This window comes from Dermochelys coriacea, chromosome 8 (assembly GCF_009764565.3).
Source record: "Dermochelys coriacea isolate rDerCor1 chromosome 8, rDerCor1.pri.v4, whole genome shotgun sequence".
NCBI classification, from domain to species: domain Eukaryota; kingdom Metazoa; phylum Chordata; order Testudines; family Dermochelyidae; genus Dermochelys; species Dermochelys coriacea.
The window spans coordinates 5,218,471-5,238,322 of record NC_050075.1 but is presented as its reverse complement, the minus strand read 5'-3'; the positions used below and the strand labels follow the sequence as shown (position 1 = coordinate 5,238,322).

Sequence of the window (19,852 nt, the reverse complement as noted above, 5' to 3'; positions counted from 1 at the left end):
TTAAGGGCTGGCATCAGCAATAAATGCCACCATGATTGCTTATGCTGGCAACAAAATGCAATATTAAAAATGGCTGAGCGCCACATCATTATTATTATTTTATATTTATGTTACAGTAGCATTCAGAGGCCTCCAGCAATCAGGGCTGGGGCCCAGTTGCACTGGAATGTCTGTTTTAAGTGTGGATCTCTTTGGAAGATGTCATTTATTGCTTCTTTACTGCAGACAACAATGTAATAAAAATACTCAGGATTTCTGGGCTCACTTTTATCCGTTGCTTTGCCCACTGCCTTAATGTCATCTCTCAGAGTTTTCTTCACAATGAATAGGAGGTGATGAGTGTCTTAGGTACATTAGACAAGCTTTGCTTCAATTTTAACGATCTGAGAAGAGCCAAAGGCTCAATCCAAGCCCCAGTGATGTTGGATCACACCCACAGAACAGATAAGTGGCTGCAAGGATGATCCTAGGGTTATTGAACTGAATCACAAGATATCCAATGTGCATCGCTGCTTTTCAGCTATGAAGGCCGGATATTTACTGAGCAAAAGGTCACATTACCATAAAAGAAGAGTGTTAGCCATACTGCCTGTGATGGAGTTGACTGTGACTGGCAGTGGGGAGTCCCGGGGGGTTTGTGGGCACAAGGCTAGATGCGTAATTGGTGTTAAATCCTTTTAAGTTCCAAGGGAAGTGAGAAGGTAGAAGCCAGCTTCAGCACGTGCTCTTGTAAGCTAACACTTTTCTTTTGGAGGACCTGTACACCACACACATTGCACGGGGGTGAAATCCTGGCTCCTTTGACCTTATTGACAAAACTCCCATTAACTTCAGTGGAGCCAGGATTTCACCTAAGGAGTTCTCCTGGACCTGCAAGGGGCTGCAGTGTTTCCTGCTCGTGGGAAGACTCCATTGCGAGTCAGGAGGAGAAGCTTCATTGGCCAAAGCCTACTAGGGAAGGAGCCAAAGCCTGCTCCGGTCTTGAAAAATACAGTTGTCAGCACAGGAGGTTAGCTCAGGCAGAGGTGTGCTCCAGCTTTGGCGTTGGCTATGCACATAAGTTATCCTGGTTTACCTATACTAATATGGCTAAAGTGGTACAGTCCCCTGCCCCCATGGTGGATACAGTTATACCAGTATGAAAGTCCTTATACCAGTATACTTTATTCCTGTATGGAAAGGGAAATATGCTATACTAGTATAAGACACCTTCATGCCAGACTAACTGCATCCACACTAGGAGTTGGACTGGGATAACTATTTGGGTAAAAAAAATAAATGACACCCTAACTGAAATAGCTATACTGATACAAAATGCTGTGTGTAGAGCAAGAGTTAGTTAGCTTGGAAAGCTGACTTAGGCAGGACCTGTACCAATCTTGTAAGAATGTATTTAGTCTGGAAGCCTGGCAGAAGCTTCTATCAACCTGGAAAAATGGTTTGTTTACCTAGAAAAAGGCTTGTTTTAACACAGTGGGGTTTTTTTAGTCTGATCTCATGCTCATTTTTTTATTGTAAAGTTGCTACGGGAATTTTTGCAATGAAGTGATTTCATTTCCTGTGGGACCTAACAATTTTAAAAAGTGTATTTTTGTTCCTGTATTTTTAATTCTCTTGAGTCTTTTTCTACTTTGATTTGTGTGACAGGGTTTACCAGGCCTTCTCTGCCCCAACTGGAGTGTTGCTACCCTGACACACCTACCGAAAGGAAAAGTATCATCTGGGAAAGTAAGGTAGCAAGTTTAGATCTCCGATCACTGCCTAGAGAAGCTACTCAGGCTATGGTATGGGTGGAACCAACAAGACTTGGTCCTCCTGCAGCTAGAAGGGCCAGGAAGTAGCATCAAATCAGGACCCACCAGGCAATATAAGAAAGTATGCCTGCTTCTTCTCAGGAGGAATGCTGGATGAGTCTGAAAAAGAAGCTTTACTCCCTGGTCCTGACCCAAAAAGCCCAGTCAAGGCTTAACAAGCATGATACTACTGACTCCTGGCAGCATTGACTGTTTGAACCAGGCTTATTGTTCAGTTGGGGACAGGTTTAAGCTACACTGAAATAAGACTGTCCACAAAGGGGTTTGCACCAATTTGAATACATCTGTTTAAAAACTGATTTAGATTAAACCCATGCAACTTCCTTATGTAGGCAAAGCCTTAAAAAAGTGTTTGATGAGCTTGTGGACAGTACCATGGTTGCACAACTTCCAGTGGCTATTCAGAACAATTTCTTCCCTTCTACCTAGGATGTGATGAATAAAAAAGGAATAAAACTGAAACTGGAAACTACAGAAAAGCTAACTTTTCCTAAGATTAACTGGTTCTTCACTAGATACTTGCCACCTGGTTACAGAGGTTTAACAAAGCAGAGACTTTGGGCTCATATGCTCTAGAAATATGTATATTGACTAACTGGGGTCTGATCCTCTTCTTGTTTTTACACCACGTATGTGCATTGACTTTTGTGCAGTTACACCTGATTTACACCAGTATAAGGGAGGAGAATCAGGCCCCATGTAGGCACAGCCTGTGAAATATCATTTTTATGGCACATTCTTATTCATAAATCATACTTAATCCCTTCTTGATCATTCAGCAGAATTTTTGGTGTGCAGTGTTTACACACATGAATATTTACTGAATATCCCGTGGGACGGTGCAGAGCTCCAAGGCTATTTGAAAGATATTCCTACAAGAGTTGATTGATAATGCTGGAAAATGTGCACATGACAGTACTCCCAGACATGAATCTTCCATTGGATTCTGAATATTACAGCCAAGATGACTCACAGTCATGCCTGGGATTTCTGAAATGAACAGAACGTGTTTAATATGAGCTCTGCTAGTAGGAGCAGGCCAGAGAATGAGCAATGGCGACTCAGGGTCGCCATTCATCCCCTGCCCCCCACTTGTGCTGGGGAGCCAGTAAGTCCCAGACGTAAGTTATTTCACCCCATTCTGTGGAATAGTTTATTCCCCACTGCACACCTAGCCAGGTACTTTGACTAAGGAGAGTATGTGTGTAAGGGAGGAGCCAAGGGCTCTTTCCACTCCCATCCTTCAGTTACCTCTCGCTGTATGCTTGCAGCCCCAGCTCACCCCCTTGCAGATGGAGAGACAATCTGAACAGGGGAAATGGTTGGGGGGAGGAGAGGGTAAAGAGGGTGCGTCCTCTCCCTTCTTCCCTTGCACAGCAGAGGAAAAGCTGTGATAATTTAGCTCTTAGCAAAACTCGGTAGTCTGGCCAGTGACAAAAGGGAGCAACATTTAACCAAATGTGGCCAAAATGGAAATTTCAGTTTCCCCCAAATCTGGTCAGCATTTCAGGATTCGATCATTGAATGAGTGCCGCATTAGCTGTGTCTCCAACGCTCAAACTTCCCCTTTAACCTAGGCTTTTTCCTCCTTGTTGGATGTGCATCCTTGCTGCAATGTGCTTCATTTTAGCATCCAGCTTCTTTGTCTAGATCAGCCCTCTGGCAAAGCATGTAGCTGGGATGTTTTCTAAAGCAATCACTGGGAAAGAATTAGTATTTAATTACATGTCCCCTCCCATCTTCTTCTCTTTGGCTTCTCTAAATTCTGGAATTAATTCATCCCCAAAGCATAATGACTTTTTTTAAAATCAAACCTAAAAAATAAAATAATGAGTTAAGTGAACTGGAGGAAAAAAAGACACGAGAGACAGAAAAATGAATTACTGACTGCAATAGCTTGTTTCTGGACTTTCAGGAGATGGGGGGAAATTATTCTATCCTGAAATGTTGATGTGATTTTGTCCTGCATACCTTGTGACTTGTTCCCATACCTGGATGAGACCTGATGTGAGGTTGGCTTCCCTTCTAGCATGGTGAGAAAGACAGCAGCATTTTGGAATCAGATACTAAAAGAAACTAGATGGAACGCCCATTGTGCAAGCTGATAATAAACCTGTGCTTGGTTCTAGACTGGCAAGCCCTTTGCACCCTGTGCTCTCCCTCTGGTTTGAAAGCAGGTGGACATCTTGCCACTGGGTTGTTTCCTTTTTTGATTTGATTTGGTTTTCTTGCTCAAGTTGCCAGTAGCACACAAAGATCAAATGCCCCAAGTGCTTTTTGCCAGGCTCTTTATTGGCAAGCATGGGTTTTCAGGAAATAAACAAAAGCATTCATGCTCTGTGCCAAGTTTCTCTGACTCCCAAGTCAATTTCTCACTGCAGCTGCCTCTCAAATCACCCAATAGAAAACCTGATTTCTCATCTTGTACTGTATTTTCCCACCCCTTGCCTCTCACACCTCTCCTTTAATTTTCCCCTCTTTGTTTCTCTGATTCAGAACACAGTAGAAAATGGAACCATCTCAGTCCTTTATTAAAATCACACTCCCAGCTACACCTCACTAAAGTGATCCATGAAACATTATATAACAAGGAGCTATAGCTTCGTCCAGATCTCTTGTGTAATGTTACAGTGCATTGTTAAACAGCCATTATTCCCCATTCGCCCTTCAGTGGTGGGTGAAAGAATCTCTCTGTTTATTCTAGTTTGTAAATCATCTTGCAGAGATCTTTTTAATAGTTGGATGAAAGGCACTGCATGAATATCCATCAATAATAAGAATTAGACAGGGGATTAAAGCAAAACTTTAGGTCTCCGAGTCCTTGCTAACTTTGGGGAAGTTTGGACCTGGATCTAAACTTTGTTATTCATTCCTGGGGATTTAGGGCCAGATTTAGCTGATTTGCCCTACTCCATCCAGAAGTTCCAAGTAGAGCTGGAGTTTCACTAAGAGATCATGGCCGAGCACTATATCCACCAAGGTCGGAGACATAACTTGGGTATTTAGTCTAGATATCTATTAATTAGTGAGGTCTGTTACTGGCAGAGTGGATGATTTTCAGAAGTATTTCCCTTAAAGTGGTACTGCACAGGGGAAAATGTCACAGCAGTAGCCAGTGTGGATTGATTTATACATGAAAGTCATACCTCTAATATGGAGGTATGACTTTAATATGTAGACCAAAGACTTCCTTAAATTGTTTTAAAAGCAATCATCCTGGTGCAATTGTGAGTACAGTGCAAGGAAAGGAAATGGCTAGTGTATATGTGTACCTTTGCCCTCTACTGTACGCAAGCAGAACTGCTCAGCTGTGTGTCAGAGAACCCAGTACTGGAGATTCTCCAATAGCCAAAGCAGCCTATGGTTTCAGATGTTTTTCTTGTGTCACCAATGGCTATGGTGTACAATATGGCAATATCTCTGAAGTCATAGATAACCACTGATCTGTTACAAAGACAGATGGTTATCGTGATCAGTTCCTGACTCCAATACTCACGTGGGGCTGAAAACATTGCCTTCCCCACCCGGTCTGACCCCCTTTCCCATGAAGGACATGCCTTCTACAAATGCAAGGCAGCTTGTCAGATGCAACAGCCTGAGGATTGTGCAGTACTTCCATCTGGTCTCCCTTTCCCCTGTAACAGGAGAGGGAGAGCTCTGCCAGACTTGGAGAGGGCTCCAGAAGGATAAGCAGAATGACTGGGCTGCTGTGAAATATACCACCACCTGGAGATAAAAGAGGGATCGGACAAAGACCAGTAAAAGAAGCAAATCTGTTACAAGAATAGCTGCTTGGTTTACCAAACACAATAGAAATAGGTTTCAGAGTAGCAGCCGTGTTAGTCTGTATTCGCAAAAAGAAAAGGAGTACTTGTGGCACCTTAGAGACTAACAAATTTATTAGAGCATAAGCTTTCGTGAGCTACAGCTCACTTCATCGGATGCATTTGGTGGAAAAAAACATGCATTTTTCCACCAAATGCATCCGATGAAGTGAGCTGTAGCTCACGAAAGCTTATGCTCTAATAAATTTGTTAGTCTCTAAGGTGCCACAAGTACTCCTTTTCTTTTTACAATAGAAATAGAAATGGAACAAAGCTCTTTCCAATGAATCTCTGATGATAAAATAAAATAAAATAAAACCTAAAAGCAGCAAAGCGGTGATCCATTAAAGAAAAAGGGCTGTTAAATGAACGCATTTCATGTGCATGGATCCAAAACACATTTCCTAGCAGCATGGAGCTCTTTCTTCATGGTTATCTACTGCAGGAATAGACATATTTGCAATGAAATCCTGCATTTGAAAGGTTTTTTCAACAAAGTTTTGCATTGTGAATGGATAAAAATAAGACTGTAAATCCTAAGAGGATTCATTTACATTCCTTTTTAACTACCTGTAATCCAGAGAAACTATATGTCACCCTTGCTGTTTTGTTTTGGGTTCTTTTTCCTTTCCAAGTGACTTCAGTGTTGGTTAAGGAGTGACATTGAGAGCCTGGAAAATGAAACTCTATTCCTGCACAGAACAAGCACACAGTGTGGGAAAGTAGCTATTCTATTCTACATGGATTCTTATTCCCTGTGCATCACCATAGTATTGCCATCAGTAGCAATGCAAGTTTCCTCTTGCTGACCAGCCCTAAAGCTTCAACCCTCAATTTTTGTCTTTTTCTATGTCTGCAAATTCTTCATGGGCAGCTGGTAAAAGTCTCACATTTATTCATGTGTGTCATAACCAGTCCATTACAAAATTATTGTTAGAGCCCGATACAGAAATGACTTCAACAGAGCTCCATATAAATTCAAAGGTACACCCACAGAGGTCCAGTTGTAGGATTTGAGCTTCAGTTACATAAGTCACATGTTATGTTTCTCTTCCTTGTTTGGAAAACCTTTGTAACTAACCAACAACATGTGTAGTCACTTTGCTTAATGCACTGCCGGAAGGCATTCAGATACCACAGTGATAGCCAGGTATAAGACCCTATATAGAATAGACTGTGAATGGCAAATTTTAAAAAATGAACAAATAATTCTAAACTCATTTTCAACAAAGGTCTGAGCATTTCAGCTTCAAGTCTACTTTTCACAAGTATTTTGCTAATAAATTCTGAATGCACACAGAAAATGAGCACAAAAGGGCCAGGAACATGGCTGCCTGATCAGTATTGGCTTTGGAATTCAAAATGATACATTCATAGACTGTAATCCCCACTACTCATTCAGTTCTTATGGGTCTCATGATGCATGCTATTAGGAATTGGACTGAACTAGCTCATTTCACAGAGGTCACCTACTAGCGGTGAAACTTTTAAGTCACTACTATGCTGGCCAAGGCTGATACAAAGCCATCTGAAGTCACTGGTAAGCTTTCCATTGACTTCAGTAGGTTGTGGACCATGCACTTGGGAAGTCGAGAGGAAGAGTGGAAGGATGATCCAATGGGTAGGGCCCTCACATAGCAGTTGGAAGATCTGGTTTCAGTTCCCTGCTTAGTCACAGATTTCCTGTGTCACCTTAGTCAGGTAAATTAGCCTGTCTGTGCCTCAGTTTCCCCTCTGTACAATAGGGATAGTAGCACTGCCCTGCATCATCAGGGTGTTGTGAGGAGAAATACATTAAAGACTGTGAGATGCTAGGATATAAATACCATATATTGATTCTTTGAATGCCTCAGGCCTGGTATTTTAAACAATGTAAGATCCAGTTTGAAGGAACTGTTGTCACTGCACATGACAGTTTTGCCAAGGTTTAGATAGTGACACCACTTTCAAATCAACACTTCTGTACACACACTTACAATAAATTAAATCTGATTAATCTTAAAGCAATAATTTATTATTGAAATCAGTTTGGGATTAGCAACTGTGCAATAATCTGCATAAATTACATTGCTGTCACCCCTCATTTAATATGCATTTTTAGTCAGGTTGGTATTTAACTCACTGTAGCTGCCATATGAAATCTAAATGAAATTGCAAGAATCTTCATTTTTTAAAAGGATGTGAAGGTTGCCTGTTGCATGTGGTGTTGGTAATCTGCAAGGTCTAGTTTAGGGGCTGTTTCATAATAAACCATGCAGACACTATGCCTTTAAAAATAAGCAAAATTCATACAATTGTAGTTTCCTCTTCTTCCAGTAAATGAGGGGGAGGATAGGGAAGGAACTTCCTAGGGAGCTAAACTGAAGACCAAATTCTGATGCCCTTACTCACGTTATATAACATCTTACTCCATGCATATTCCCACTGATCTCCAGAGGACTAATCATGGTGAGAGGTACTATTCATTGTAAGGGGTTCAGAATCCCTGATTTAGCTAGGGTTTCTTTTTATTAGAACAGTGCATCTGTGCACTCACAGAGCCTGATTCTGATATGCTTTCTCATGTGGAGTAGTGCCTTACTCTTTGAGTAGTCCCCCTGAAATCAATACGACTACTTGAGGAGTAATGTACACCATTAGCAACTGTAACCCACGGGTATAGCTAAGCTGCAATTTTGTCACCTGCGACTGGCCTGTGCCAGCTGACTCAGGCTCCTGGGACTTGGGGTAAGAGTGTCAAGCCTGGGATCCAGTCCAAGCTTGAACATCTACACCACAGCTAAACAGTCCCTTAGCATGAGCCCTGCGAGCCCAAGTCAGCTGCATGGGCCAGCCATGGCTTTTTAATTGCAGGGTTGACATAGAATCATAGAACTATAATATTCTACGTGTCACCCTCTGTGACTGATCCATCAAGGATGAGAGTCTGCTACAGCCCTCAGCTATAGAATCAGGACCCTTAGTTCCAATTATAGAGGCTTGTGCCCTGGAAGACCCTGCTTGTGTCATAGAAAAGTGGCAGAATCTGGCCCAAAGTAGTCAAACTTGAGGAAAGCTGGGGTGTGCCATACCTCTCCAACCCTGAAAATCACCTCAAATGAACAAGGAACAATAGATACATGCTTTATTTGTGCAAACACATGGGATGCAACAGCAATTCCTACAAAACCTCCTGCTGGAGCATGCTAGTCCTCTACAATGTCACTGATGAAAGTGGGATAATTGGAAGATCACCATTAGATTTCAAAGCCAACATCTGGCTTGGAAGTGTCTCCTTTCTCTTTATTCCCAACCCCCCCCCCCCACCACCACCACACACACACACACACACACACACACAGACACAGATACACTATGTTTTCGTCCATAGTTTTAAAAAACAGGATTTAATGCAGCTCTTCCCTGCTGACAGAATAACTGCCTTTTGTTCTTAAAACACAAATAATTACTTATGTAACAGCAGGTGCCTTATATATATAAAAAGGTTATACATATTTTTAGCAAATATTTTGCCTCAGCCTCTTTATTCTTTCCCTAGCTCAAAGCATGAAACAAGCAGCCACATTAAAAGGACATCATGAACTACTTTTGCAATAACGCTTCAGTATATTGTGTTTACTTTCTGATAGGTATCCAAGAAGCTAGGAATCCAGGAAGCTAGGAAGTGATTTTTTTTCTCCTTTGCTTCGTCATTCGGCACACCTGTCATTTCCCTTTCCCTTGCCTCTGAGGGATACAAATTAACATCCCCTTTTTTGTTCACTCCCTTGGATTTACACTAGCTATCTTCAATGTTATCAGACTCAGCAGGAATGTTCACAGTCCTGAAATGTTGTCTGAGCTGTGAATTACTGCTGCAGAGCCACCAGGGGGAGCTGCTATGATATTATTGGGGTGGTGCACAAAAATTATGACTGCTGATTTCCTTTTAGAATATAGAAAATGTTCTCTCAGTGCTTTGTAATCCAGGGTGATGCTTAAATTCCGAGCCTATAGGCTTTGGGCTAGATCAGCTCTCAGCTTCTGAGAGCGAACTTGGGCTGTGGGCATGGAATGGGAAATGCTGATTCCATAGCCTTGTCCATGCCATGGAGTGACTGGCTCCTGCAAGAAAGGAAGCAGGGGCCAATGTACCCAGACTGATTAGCTGTTGCCCCCTTGGGCCTAAAAAAAGGCATCTGGCCTTGGAAAGGGGGAGACTGCTGCAGGTGGCTGGCAGGTAGCTGCAGATATTGCAGGGAGTGGGGAGGCTCCTGCAGGGCTTTGAGTCAGGCAACACATTCTCTGGAGGGCCAGTGGAGATGGCCAAATTCCTGGCAAGAGGTGCTGGGGGAACAGGCAGACAGATCCTCCTCCCTGAGGCCTAGACCCAACTGAAACTGGGATGAAGACTTTGAAGGTTTGAGTTTTCTTTTGGAAGATGTTGTGCTGGATGTAATAAATCGGACTCCACAAGGAGGAATGGTTTGAATGTCTGGCGTGTGGTGACTTTTTAAGGGAGATTGAGTGAAGGAGAAACTAAAGCAGGCTTCAGCAGAGCTAAACTTGGTCAGCAGAGGGCTGAGGCGCTAGAAGGATGCGGGTGGACATGATCAGGATAGGCTGGCCACTTGACATGACAACATCTCCTTCATCCTTCCTGGGTTACCCAAGTCTAACAATTACTGAAGTCTAAGCAGCAAGACAAGCCCCAGCAGAGACAGCATAAATAATGGCAAAAATGTAGGTGGGATTTATGCTGCTTAGTTTGAATATATAAGTACTAATCCAGCTCCCACTCAAGTCAATGGGAAGGTTCCTGTTGACTTCATTTGGGTCTGAATTGGGCACAGAGTGCCTAAAAACCAGTGATGGATGTAGGAAAAGAAGAAGTAAGTAGGTAGACCATATTGAATTAGGCATTGTCTACACTAGAGAAGAGAATCACATGCACTCTCGGGAGAGGGATGGGGCGAAACCTATAGCATGTCTATTTCATGTATAACCAAATCACAGAGGGGAGTGGTGGAGGCATGATAAGTTGGGCTGAAGGTAGATGTTTCAGGCTGAGATTCATACTCAGTGCAAGTTTCACCTGGAGACTAATGGGTAACATATCAACATAAGTGATCATTAACTAATTGTAAATTATACCAAATGGATTCATTAGGCTCCATGCTTATTGCCGCTGAGCGCCAGATACAGGCTGATGGGATGTTTTCTTGGGCAAAGAGGGAATTTCAATGAACCTTTCTTGGTTGTCTCAGTTTGTTTAATAGGAGTTGATTATCTCAGACTAAATTATAGTGCAACACACATGGAAATACACAAACAACCTATATAAATGCCAAAAATCTATTTTTATAATTTTTAATGCCATTGTTCTTGGCACCGCATTGTACTACCCGAGTGTGATTATAATTGTAAGAGTGGAGAATTATAGATGGTAGATTTGGAGTTTGGGAAGTGCTTTGTGTTCCCACGTGAGTGGCTTAGGGTTTGGAAGCATTGCCTTGATGACACTTTGATGTGGTCATTGGAAGTTGGCACCATTCTAAAGCAATCCTCCAGTTCCAAAAGAGGCCACTTGCCTTTGATGGTTGCGTATAATGGCAAGACCCTTGAATAAAATGTGTCTCATTTGAAGGAGAAAGGCTAAGGGGATAATGGAGAAGTGGGTTAAACCCTACGCTGTGATCGAAATTCTGTTCTCAATTCCATTAGTAACTTCATACACTTCAAAATCCTGTTTTCAATCAGTAGCAGCAATGTAGAACTCATGAGAAACAATAATTGTTGATTTCAGTGGTGTTGCTCTGGATTTATAACAGTGGAACTGAGAGCACAATCTGGAGCCCTTTTGAAACACACAAAACCAAGGAAATTAAAGGAACAATGTGTCAAGGCCTCTTCCAGTGATTTATTTGCTGACTATTATTGAGAGCAGCCCTTTGTGAGCTTACAACTGAAATCTGTTTTCTTGCAAAACAGTAATTTCCCTGTGCATACCAAACTGTGGATTTTGTTCGGGTTTTCTCATACATATTTCTTTGCTGCAGCTGATGCAATGGCATATTAATATATATGGTCTGGATAGGTTATGGCTGAAGTTGCATAAATATACTTCTATTATTTATAATACTTGAAGTTGTTAAATCAAGCTCAGATGTCTCTTTCCAAAAGATAAGACTCTATCTCAAGCACAACTTATGGTCTTGATGCTGGAATCACTGGGAGAAATTCCACGCTTGGTGTTATGAAGGAGATCAGGTTAGATGGTCATAATGGTCCCTTCTGGCCTAAAAATGTCTGAATCAACATTATAGAAGTGTTTAGCTGTCTGACTGAGATCAGGGACCCATTGTGCTAGGAACTGTAGGAGACTGTCCCTGTCCCCGAGAGCGTGTAGTCTAATAGACAAGACTAACAAAGGGTAAGAGGGGAAACAGAAGCACCAACAAGTGAAGTGTTTGCCCCAGGTCATGCAGCAGATCAGAGACAGAATTGGGAATAGAACTCAGGTCTCCTCATTCCTTCACTAGCCACTAAAACGTGCTCCCTTCCCACTCATAAGGTTTCAATTTGTGTTAACCACTGGTCTAGTCAATATCAGCCATTACACCCTTCCTCCTTTATTCCATCCAGACTGTATAATAAAATAGGTTCCATTCTAGCAACTGCTGGGCAATACATGGTCAGCAGCTGGGAGTAGATGGGAAAGTGGTGGACTGAAAGAATCCTTGCCAGCATGGCTTTAATAGAACCACATTGCCAGGGACCCATTGCTGCTGCTCCATGCTGATGGCCCTAGACTCCTGTGGATCTCCTATAATCATAATGCAGCCATTTAAAATAAAACACACAAGATGTCATAGGCACTATGGGAAACAACTTATATCCCTGCTGCATTGCTGCTTTGGGGTCTCCAAATAGCTATAATAATCAGGTACAGATGGGCGAGATGCTGGACACAGAGCATATCACACACAAGTCTAGATAGACTCATGTGAGTCAACATGAATTTTAACACTGCTTTCATATTTAATAAGAAGAAGAAAAATGAGGAGAGACTGCTTTACAGAGATAGTCTATCTGTGAATACAGCAGAGTCATCCACCCTCCTTTTTCTCTAGAGCGTCAGCCAAGATCCTTGGATGTTTTTTGTAGTGCTGCGCTAGAGTTGCCAGAAACCTAGTGGATACAACCACCTGGCCTTTCTCCTAGCATGAATTGTCATCCAGCAAAGAGCCAAGATATCCATCTCTACTCTGTCACTACCCCAAACCTGGAACAACTAGTCTGGCTAGGGCATGACCGTGCTCTGGCAAACCCCTCTGCAACAGCCATCCAAAATAGCTTAGAGCAGCCCAGAGCCTGCTTTAAATTATGCTACAGACTGATGTGGCTTAGAACCAAGGATCAGAACACTGTAACTCACCTCTGTGCATATACCCCACTTTCTTCTAGTCCAGCTTGAATCCTGTACATATTGGGCTCAGTTGAGGGTAGGGGCCATGGAATTAAGTTAGAAAGAAAAGACAAGACTATACAATGTAAAAAGGCAAACAGACAAATGAGGCTCTTCTGGGCGAGCAATCTGTGTCAAGGAGGAGTACATCAATCTCACATGTGCTTGTTCTTTCTCACATTTATCAAGTGTAGCACATTAAAATAAAAGAGTCCCTGATAGAGTACAGTCTGGCAAGACCATGTGGTTCTCAAATAGGCATGGAGCTGGGTTTTCTGGATGATGATATTTTTGTTCTCCTAGGGAAACAAAGGAAGTGGCTGGTTGAAAGTAGCAGAAAATGAAGGGCTGTTTTAAGTGTGTTTACCCGGAAGATTTTCTGAACCCTTGAGCCATGGCAGAAAAATTCACATCTAAAACAACATTAGCACGAATGCTAAGATTGGTCGGAGACTCACTCCACGTGCACCTGTGAATATACCTAGACTGGTAGGATTAGAACTAGGTTTGATTACAAAACTGATTACAAAACACTTCTATCACTAATAAAAGAAATGTACAGAGGCAAAGTAAGACAAACACTACTTGAGAACTTATTAGTATGATTTAAGGTAGGGCTGTCGATTAATCACAGTTAACTCATGTGATTAACTAAAAAAATTAATCATGATTAATCACAGTTTTAATCACACTGTTAAACAACAGAATACCAATTGCAATGTATTAAATATTTTGGATGTTTTTTTTACATTTTCAAATATATTGATTTCAATTACAACACAGAATACAATACCCACTTTATATGATTTTTATTACAAATATTTGCACTGTAAAAATGATAAACAAAAGAAATAGAATTCTTCAATTCACCTCATACAAGTACATAACTGAACTCAAAAACAAAACAATGTAAAACTTTAGTGCCTACAAGTCCACTCAGACCTACTTCTTGTTCAGCCAATCGCTAAGAGAAACAAGTTTGTTTACATTTATGGGAGATAAAGCTGCCCACTTCTAATTTACGTCACCTGAAAGTGCGAACAGACGTTCGCATGGCACTTTTGTAGCAGGCATTGCAAGGTATTTACATGCCAGATATGCCAAACACTTGTATGCCCCTTCATGCTTTGGCCACCATTCATAGAATCATAGACTATCAGGGTTGGAAGGGACCTCAGGAGGTCATCTAGTCCAACCCTCCAAAGCAGGACCAATCCCCAATTTCTGTCCCAGATCCCTAAATGGCCCCCTCAAGGATTGAACTCACAACCCTGGATTTAGCAGGCCAATGCTCAAACCACTGAGCTATCCCTCCGCCCCCCCGAGGACATTCTTCAATGCTGATGACACTCCTTTAAAAAATAATGCATTAATTAAATTTGTGACTGAACTCCTTGGGGGAGAACTGTATGTTTCAGCTGTGTGTGTTTTACCTTCCAAAATCTGATCGGGATAGGTGCAGAGCATGATTTTAGAAGCCTTAAAAGAATAACACTCCAATGCAGAAACTACAGAACCCGAACCACGAAAAAAGAAAATCAACCTTCTGCTGGTGACATCTGACTCAGATGATGAAAATGAACATGCCTTGGTCTGCACTGCTCTGGATCGTTATTGAGCAGAACCCATCATCAGGGTGGACACATGTCCTCTGGAATGGTGGTTGAAACATGAAGGGACATTGAATCTTTAGCGCATCTGGCAAATAAATATCTTGCAACACCAGATACAACAGTGCTATGCGAACACCTGTTCTCACTTTCAGGTGACATTGTAAACAAGAACTGGTTTCAGAGTAGCAGCTGTGTTAGTCTGTATTCGCAAAAAGAAAAGGAGTGCCTGTGGCACCTTAGAGACTAACAAATTTATTTGAGCATAAGCTTTCGAAGTGAGCTGTAGCTCACGAAAGCTTATGCTCAAATATATTTGTTAGTCTCTAAGGTGCCACAAGTACTCCTTTTCTTTAAACAAGAACTGTTATCATGTCCCCTTTCAGTCTTCTCTTTTCCAGACTAAACAAACCTAATTTTTTCAAACTTCCTTCATAGGTCATGTTTTCTAGACCTTTAGTCATTTTTGTTGCTCTTCTCTGGACTTTCTCCAATTTGTCCACATCTTTCCTGAAATGTGGCACCCAGAACTGGACACAATACTCCAGTTGAGGCCTAATCAGCGTGGAGTAGAGGGGAAGAATTGCTTCTCCTGTCTTGCTTACAACACTCCTGCCCATACATCCCAGAATGACGTCTGGTTTTTTTTGCAACAGTCTTACACTGTTGTCTCATATTTAACTTGTGATCCACTATGACCGCCAGAACCCTTGCTGCAGTACTCCTTCCCAGCCAGTCATTTCCCCTTTTGTATGTGTGCAACCGATTGTTCCTTCCTAAGTGGAGTATTTGGCTTTTGTCCATATTGAATTTCATCCTGTTTACTTCAGACCATTTCTCTAGCTTGTCCAGATCATTCTGAATTATAATTCTATTCTCAAAAGCATTTGAAACCCTTCCCAGCTTGGTATCATCTGCAAACTTTGTAAGTGTACTCTTTATGCCATTATCTAAATTGTTGATGCAGATATGGAACAGAACTGATCCATGTCAGACCCCACTCATTATGCCCTTCCAGCATGACTGTAAACCACTGATAACTACTTTCTGGGAACGGTTTTCCAACCAGTTATATACTCATCTTATAGTAGCTGCATCTAAATTGCATTTCCCTACTTTGTTTATGAGAAGGTCATGTGAGACAGTATCAAAAGCTTTATTAAAGTCAAGATATACCACGTCTACCGCTTTCCCCCATCCACCATGCTTGTTAAAGAAAGCTATCAGGTTACTTTGACAAGATTTGCTCTTGACAAATCCATGCTGACTGTTACTGATCACCTATTATTTTCTAGATGTTTGCAAATTGATTGCTTAATTATTTGCTCCATTATCTTTCTGGGTACAGAAGTTAAGATGACAGGTCTGTAATTCCCCGGGTTGTTCTTATTTCCCGTTTTATAGATTGGCACTATATTTGCCAAGAAGAACAAGAGGCACTAAAAAAAGACGCAAAAAGAAAAGGAGTACCCGTGGCACCTTAGAGACTAACAAATTTATTAGAGCATAAGCTTTCGTGAGCTACAGCTCACTTCATCGGATGCATTTGGTGGAAAAAGCAGAGGAGAGATTTATATACACACACACACACACAGAGAACATGAAACAATGGGTTTATCATACACACTTTAAGGAGAGTGATCACTTAAGATAAGCCATCACCAGCAGCAGGGGGGGGAAAGGAGGAAAACCTTTCATGGTGACAAGCAAGGTAGGCTAATTCCAGCAGTTAACAAGAATATCAGAGGAACAGTGGGGGGTGGGGTGGGAGGGAGAAATACCATGGGGAAATAGTTTTACTTTGTGTAATGACTCATCCATTCCCAGTCTCTATTCAAGCCTAAGTTAATTGTATCCAGTATTTCCCCATGGTATTTCTCCCTCCCACCCCACCCCCCACTGTTCCTCTGATATTCTTGTTAACTGCTGGAATTAGCCTACCTTGCTTGTCATCATGAAAGGTTTTCCTCCTTTTCCCCCCCTGCTGCTGGTGATGGCTTATCTTAAGTGATCACTCTCCTTACAGTGTGTATGATAAACCCATTGTTTCATGTTCTGTGTGTGTGTGTGTGTATATAAATCTCTCCTCTGCTTTTTCCACCAAATGCATCCGATGAAGTGAGCTGTAGCTCACGAAAGCTTATGCTCTAATAAATTTGTTAGTCTCTAAGGTGCCACGGGTACTCCTTTTCTTTTTGCGAATACAGACTAACACGGTTGCTACTCTGTAACCTAAAAAAAGACGGAGTAGCAGCCATAGCAATGGGCTTTTTTATTTTTAAATTAGTTCTCTCGATGTTTAACATTAGCAACAGCACCCATCTTACTGCAGGATTCACAAGTGGAAACGCCACCCTTTGGTGAGGTCTTTCTCTTGTGCATTGCTTCTTTTCCAACTGACACATGCAACAGACACCAGTTCTTGAAGAGATGGATTAGTAGGTAGATGGAAACCCATATAGCAAGCAATCTGCCTGTGTTATGGTGAGAACCCACTCATGTCACCAAGAAACTCAAATCCTTTATTTGTATGACAGGAGCAACTAGATACTCCAACTTGCTAGGCACTATGCAAACACAGTAAGAGAGAGTCCCTGTTCTGATGCAGTCCAATTAGACAAAAAAGGATGGGAGGGGAAACAGAGGTAAATCGGCTTGCTCCAGGTCACACAGGAGGACTGCGACAGAGCCAGGATTAAAAGCCAGGTCTCCTGAGTCCCAGGCTGGTGCACTGTCCATTAGACCACATTGCATACCTACTCTTATCATGTGTTTTTAAACTTTCTCATTTGTTTTCCCCTCTACTAGTCCCAAAACTAGTTCTTTTCATTCCAGGCATAAAATATTGGATTTCTTCCAATGTCTTTGGTCAGAAAAAATGCATTTACTTAGCATATTATGGAAGGGCTGTTTCAGAGATTACATTTCTGTGGGAGTAAATACACACAGGCTTGATGTGTAACTCACATGGCCTCTAACAGCTTGATTGCTCTCCCATCCAGTTCAATGGCAAAACTCCCATTGACTCAGAGCTGGTTCCAGGCACCAGCTTTCCAAGCAGGTGCTTGGGGCAGCATTGAGAATGGGGTGGCAGTCCGTGTCCCGCGGCGGCAATTCGGCGGCAGCTGCGCCGCTCTTCCCACAGCAGCGGCTTTTGGGAGGCAGCTCCGCCACTGTTGCAGCGGTGACAATTCAGCGGTGACTGCTTGGGGCGGCAAAATTGGTAGAGCTGCCCCTGCATTGACTGCATTGGGAAAGGGACCTAAATGTGTATTTTGATGCATTCATGATTACATATGAAATTCTACTCAGAGGCTCTGTTTCTAATGAAAAAGCTTTTGATTTTATAAACATAGGGATAGCCACTTTTTCAAAACAATACTCAATGAGTTTCTTTATTTTTCAGACCACAAGCTTCAGCATTATTGTACTTTCAGCAGTACCTTTTAAAAAATGTTTTAAAGTGAAACCAGGCCCCAGTTCAGCAAAGAGATTTAGCATCTACCTACGTCCTTAGAAGCTGCACCAGAATGACAGCACCAGACGTGCGAGTGTGTATGCAAATTCCATCTACCAGAGTCGTAAAGTGCCTCACAACCATTGGTGAACATTTCCTCACAGCATCCTGAGGAGACAGGGAAGTAATAACCCAGTTTTTTATAAAGAGGTCATTTGCTCAAGGTCATGCCAACAGCCTGTACCTAAGGTGCATGTAGGATTCAGACTTCTTGAGGCTCAGTTCAGTGCCTTTACCACAATACTATACTTCTTCCTGAGACCTGCAAAAAGCATTGCCAGCTTCAAGGTTCTCCCAAACTTCCCCACCACTATCCCTCAGCCTTATTCTGGAGCAAGCTCCTTTGGGGGGTAAAAGAAAATTGTTCATTGTCCATTCATTGCCTGATCTATCCTTGACTTGTGGACTGATAGTACACAAAACTGTATAATAACATTGATGAAAAACTCTACTAATATCTTCTTGATAAAACATATTGAGGTGGAGCACTGTAATTCACCATTTACTCCTACTGATGTCAAGGGGAAAGTCTATAAGTCAATAGGAACTGGATGGGTCTTTATGAAAGGGAATTTGGAAAGCACTACTCCATGCTTTCCTGACAGCTGTTCATGAAGCCCTGTGGTTTGAGGGCCCCCTACTGGAATTTTCTCTGTATGGTCTGGGACATCAGAACTGCTGTTTCCACATTGATCTTTCAACTGGAAGAGCCATTCCCCTGTATCAACAGCTGTGAATGGTGCCCAGAACTGGGATGAAGGTACTTCTATTATATACTGATCCTTTTTTGAGTGAAGCACAGATCAAAGTACCCCAATGCCAGAGCCTCCTCTGTTGCTTTGTGTGTTTTGAACTAAACTGGGTTTGATGTAACCAAATATTATGTCTTTAAAAGAATCACACAGATGGAGCATGCCCAGTAGATTCCCCCCCCCCACACACACACACACTTAGTTCCTAGAGCAACCAGCTAAGGACATATTCACCATGTGTGATGGTTCTGAATTGCATCAACGGAAGAGGTGTATGCAAAATGATTTGATCCCTTTAACTATTTAAGCTTCTTGGGACTGAGTCTTCATGTTGTTTCAGCCTCACTGGCAGCCCACAGTTAGAGGCATTCAAAAGGACCAACCCCAGAATCATCCCAGTTCTAATTAGCCTCATTGCCATAGCAACTGCCCATGGGGACAGGGGGAGGATTATGTTAGCAACAGCCTGGCAAACTAATTGAACTGTACAACTTATTTTGCAGCTGGGGAATGTAAAAGTGAATCCCTCATTTAATCATTCTTACAACGTTGACATTCAAATCAGTAGGTTTTGTTTTGTGCCCAGGAAAGTGACTGTCATTCCTCAAACACAATTGTTACTTAAAGGATGGATTGGGGGTGTATAAAAAAAAGCCGCCATCTCTTTGAGGTATTAAGATGAATGTTAAAATTAAAAAAGCCTCCAGGAAAAATCAGGTATTCCATTTAAAGAAAAAATAACAAGTCCTGGTGAACAGTCCCCTTTGATACCATCAGTGCTGGGCTGAGAAGCTGCTTGGTTCATATTCATCTTCAGAGAACGAAGAGTTGTGATTTTGTCTCCCCAGGATTGCCTTGTTTGGCATATGGAGAGAAGGCTTACCTTAG

At 42.0% G+C, this 19,852-nt stretch overlaps 1 protein-coding gene across 1 annotated transcript in view; it reads left to right on the top strand.

The window, feature by feature from the left end:
- Positions 1–19,852, top strand: part of GRIA1 (glutamate ionotropic receptor AMPA type subunit 1) — a 217,983-nt gene that overhangs the window by 69 nt on the left and 198,062 nt on the right. The gene's annotated exons all lie outside the window — the stretch shown is intronic.